Below are 5,347 nucleotides of genomic sequence, written 5' to 3'. Positions count from 1 at the left end.
AAAGTTAGAAATTCTTGAAAACTTCAATGTTTCTTTCAAACTTGTGTCTAATTATACAATGATGATTACTATCAAAAGATAGTCTTTACCAAAGTTTTCCGAAGTATTTTTGAAATAATTTTTAAAATCAATTTTCAACCATATTTCTTAGGTTAAATGCTTATGACTTGTACACTAGCTTTTCCAATGATTAGATGGCACATAACTATGTGTTTTGATGAAACTAAAACTAAAAAAGATACACTAAATCAACATCTTGAGTTATGATCATCCTCCTAACAACTCACTTGTATCTAATGTGCACTAAAACACATACAAGTCAACTTATGGTCTTTCTGATGTAGATATTGGTTTTTACCCTAATCTAAGGTATCATGCATATCTATCTAGGCATTTAAAAATTTGAACATCTACCTAGAATGTCACTTGATAATTAATAATATTATCTGTAATTACAAGGAATTGGAACAATGCATGAACATGATTATGGCATACATCAACATGAGTTTTTTTTAAAAAAAAAATCTACTGTAGCTATATGATGTATGTATAACATGATATCATGTTTTCATAAAAATATTAATGCAAAATATAATATCATGGTATATGATAGGTAAACAATCATGATAATTTAGCATAAAGAATATACCTAAATTATCTATCTAACTGTTTCTATCCTTAAACCATTTGCTAAGCTAGAAATAATCCTAGGTTTCCCTTTCTTCCTAAGAAAATGCCCAAATCCTAATTTGACATTCCTTTGACTCTTCCTCTTTGTACTAATTTTAATTAAGTCCAAATCTTCAAATTTTTGGCACATTTTACTCTTCCAAAAGAGTAAACATTTAAACCTATATTTTCAAAGGTTAACAAAACCTTAAAAATACCTCCAAGTGTCAATTTCACTAAGGTTGGGTTAACTACCCTTTCGATCAGAATTTACACTCTCTAAATCTATCAAGGGTGTAGAGAACACACTTTTAGGAACCCAAAACCTATTTGTACTCCTAGGGTATGCTAAGTACTCACTAGGGATAACTTTCCTAGTTACCTTCCTAATGACCTTCCAAGGCTTCTTAGAAACCTTAGTCATATTAGTCTCCTTAAGGTCAATTCTAAGGATAACTTCCCTTGTGACTTTCTTAGTGACTTTCTTAGACTATCCTTAGGTGAGGTAGTCCAAGCATGATATGAAACATATTTTCTTTAAACCTATCATGCTTCCTATTTTTATAATAAATGACATTAAAATGATAGAAATTAGACCTAGCATGCTTTTTATCATGAGCAAAAGAAATACCATTACCTAATGGTACCTTAAGGTTATTCTTTGAAACTCTCTCTTGACTTGAGCTTCCACCTTGACTCTGAAGGTGTTGGAATTCCGTTCTGTTTCAATTCCCCTGTACAAAAAAAAATTGTACGAGAACAGAACTTTTCCTAGCAACCCGCATGTTCGATCAAACATGTGTTTGATTAATCAAGCAAGTTCTTGAATGATCAAAGCACACCTTGATCGAAGTACAAGATCGCTAGCCTCTTGTGTTGATATTCAAAATCGATACAAAGAAAACTTGACAAATTAAGTAGTGAAATTAAAGAACTAGTTGTACCTTTTCTTTGTAGCTAAAGACCTCTTGATCTTCTATCGTATTCCTCTCCTCTTCTTGGACGTCATGTTGGTGACGATCTACCAAGAAAACACCACCCTCCTTCTCTTCTTGGTTTCCAAACCGCCGGTTACAAAAGGAGGCTCTAGGATAGGGCACCTTCTAATCTTCTTCCTTATCTTCTTCTTCCTCTTCTTCTTCTCCAACTTCTTCAAGCCACCGCCCACCAAGGGATTACAAGGAAGGGGTGTCGACCCCTAGCAAGCAAAAAGGGGGCACCGACCCTAGGTGGAAGGAGAAGGTGGCGCCGGCCACAAAGGGAAAGGGCGCCGACCCTTTGCACGAGAGAGGGTGACGCCGGCCCTAGGTGGTGGATAAGGTGGCGCCGGCCACAAGGGGAGAAGAGAATTGTGGAATTAGAAAATTAGGTCTTAGAGGCCACCATCTACTCCTTTTTATAGGCTTGTCATTGGTTACAAAGAAAGAAAATTAACAGAATTCTGTTAATAAAAAATCTCTCTTTCTAAACCAAACCAAAACTAAGTTAAACCAAACCAAGTTAAGTTAAACCGAATCAAGTTAAGGATAGATGGATGCGAGACTTTATATAGAGGCTACAATAGGGACCTAGAGGAGGAATTAGTTTAGGCATCCTGATGTGCATGGACTTCCTGTGTTTGGCCCGAACACCCAACCCAAGTCCATCAATAATAACTCATACCACTAAAGGGTTATTATTGAACTATCGCATCAATCTCATATTACAATATGTGTTCCTTTTTATCATGAGTGCATTAATCTCACCGTGTTTAAGATATCGTATGCATGTTAATTAAATGAGTTACTGACAACTTAATTAATTAACATCTGATTCCAAGAGTAGTACAACTCAACTTCATTATCATGCCGAACTAAGTCCACCTGCAGGGTTTACATGATAATCCTTATGAGCTCCTCAAGGGGACATCATCAACATAAATAATTAGGACACAGATTCCTTCTATAATCAACAACACACCATATAATAGTACTATTTCCCAACTCATCAGGCCTATTGATTTAACGAATAAATCTCACCCATTGATAAGTTAAAGAAATAAATACTAAGTATACGTGCTTGTTATTATATAGGGATTAAGAGGACGCACATCCATAATAACAGAGGTTCTGTTTGTTTATATAGTCAGTATAAATCGAACAACCTCAAATGGTCCTGCTCAATACACACATAGTGTACTAGTGTAATTTTATAGTCAAGACAAACTAATATCAAATTACACTATAACCGTTCCAATGGTTTATTCCTATCCATATTGGTTGTGAGCTACTATTTATAATTTATAAGGAACCGATAACATGATCTTCTGTGTGACATCACACACCATGTTATCTATAATATAAATTAAATGGACAACTGTATCAACATATATATAAATATAAAATATAAACATTTGACCAAAGTGATTCTCATTTCAAAATATTTTAAAATAGATGTTCATACAAAAGCTAGACTTATAGTATACATCCCAACAATCTCCCACTTATACTAAAAGACTATGCTACCATAAATGTTGTCATACATCTGATTCTCATCCCCTCAACATGCCTATCAAAAACTTTCGCCGAAAGGGTCTTAGTGAAAGGATCTGCCAGGTTATCTGCTGATGTAATCTTGGCGACAACAACCTCTCCTCATTTTACGATGTCTCGTATCAAGTGGTGCTTGCGCTCAATGTGTTTACTTGTCTTATGAGCTCGTGGTTCCTTCGAGTTTGCTACTACATCACTGTTATCACAATAAATTGTGATAACTATGGGCAAACCAGGAATCACACTTAAGTCCATCAAGAAGCTTCTGAGTCATATAGCTTCTTTGGCTGTCTCGAGGCTGCTACATACTCAGCTTCCATAGTAGAGTCTGAAACGTATTTCTGCTTAATACTCCTCCATGCTATGGCTCCACCTCCCAAAGTAAACACATACCCCGAGGTTGATTTACTACTATCCTTATCTGATTGGAAGTCCAAATCCGTGTAACCCACAGGAAGTAAATCATCTGCCTGGTAAACCAGCATATAATCTCTAATCCTTTTCAAGTACTTTAATATATGCTTTACGGCAGTCCAATGTCCCGGTCCTGGGTTACTTTGATATCTGCTAACCATGCCCACGGAAAAACAAATATCAGATCTCGTACATAGCATCACATACATTAGGCTTCCTACAGCCGAAGCATAAGGAACTGCCTTCATCTCCTCTATCTCCTTTGATGTCATAGGACATATCTCTTTAGATAAAGGCACATCGTGCGAAAAGATAGAAAACCTTTCTTGAAGTTTTGCATGCTAAAATGAACTAGGATAGTATCGATGTATGAAGATTGGTATAAGCACAATATCCTTTTCTTGCAATCCCTTATTACTTTGATCCCAAGAATATGTTCACATTCTCCCAAGTCCTTCATATCAAACTGCTTGGACAACCATACCCTTACGTCTGACAACACTTTGACATTGTTGCCAATGAGCAAAATGTCATCTACGTATAGTACAAGAAATACCACCACGTTTCCGTCACTTTTCTTGTATACACAAGACTCATCCAGACACTGAATGAATCCATAAGACTAGATCACTTCATCAAATCGGATGTTCCAAGATCTCGAAGCTTGCTTCAGTTCATAAATGGGTCGATTGGCTTTTACACCATTTGGTGTTTCTACAAGCTCCCAGACCTGATTAGAATGCATAGATTCTATTTCAGAGTTCATTGCACTTTGCCAAAATGTTGCATCTTTATCTTGAAGTACTTCATCATATGTCCAGGGATCAGCTTCATGTTCAGCAGGGATCAAGTCCAAAGATTCTCCCAAAAACATGAATCTATCAGGTTACCTAACAACCCTCCCACTACGACGAGGTACTACCTGTACTTGTGCATCATTTGTGACACGTGTTGCAGTTACTTGTAGTATCTCATCTTGTACCGTTGGTACTAAAGTAGAAGTGTCCTCTCTTATTTCCTCAAGAACAATTTTACTCATGGGTTTGTGGTTCATTACATAGTCCTCTTCTAAAAATCGGGCATTGGTGCTAACAATGACCTTTTGATCTTTAGGACTACAAAACAAACCACCTTTCGTTCCTCTAGGATATCTCACGAACAAGCGAACTTTGTACGTGATTTTAACTTATCAACGTCTCCCTTCAGCACATGTGCTGGACTACCCTAAATCCGAATGTGTTTCAAACTATGCTTACGCTCATTCCACAATTCTGTGGAAGTAAAGGGTACTGACTTAAAATGTACCAAGTTTAGAATGTACACCACCGTTTCCAGAGCATATCCCCAAAACAAATTTGGTAATTCTGAATAACTCATCATTAATCTAACCATTTCCATAAGAATCATATTCCTTCGTTCCGCCACACCATTCTGTTGGGGTGTACCAGGTGCAGACAATTGGGATTGAATCCCGACTTCTGATAAGTAACTCCTAAACTCTCCTAAGAGGTACTCGCCGCCATGATCAGACCGTAGTGTCTTGATACTTTTACTATGACGCTTTTCCACATCAGCCTTGTACTCTTTGAACTTATCAAAGCACTCAGACTTGCGGCGCATCAAGTAAATGTACCCATATCTCGAATAGTCGTCTATAAAAGAGACAAAATATTTGAAACCACCTCTTGCCTGGATAGTCATAAGCCCACACAAATCAGAATGAACTAATTCCA

Source organism: Zingiber officinale, chromosome 2B (genome assembly GCF_018446385.1).
Source record: "Zingiber officinale cultivar Zhangliang chromosome 2B, Zo_v1.1, whole genome shotgun sequence".
In the NCBI taxonomy this organism is placed as follows: Eukaryota; Viridiplantae; Streptophyta; class Magnoliopsida; order Zingiberales; family Zingiberaceae; genus Zingiber; species Zingiber officinale.
The sequence above is the reverse complement of the archived record's forward strand: the minus strand, read 5'-3'. Positions refer to the sequence as shown.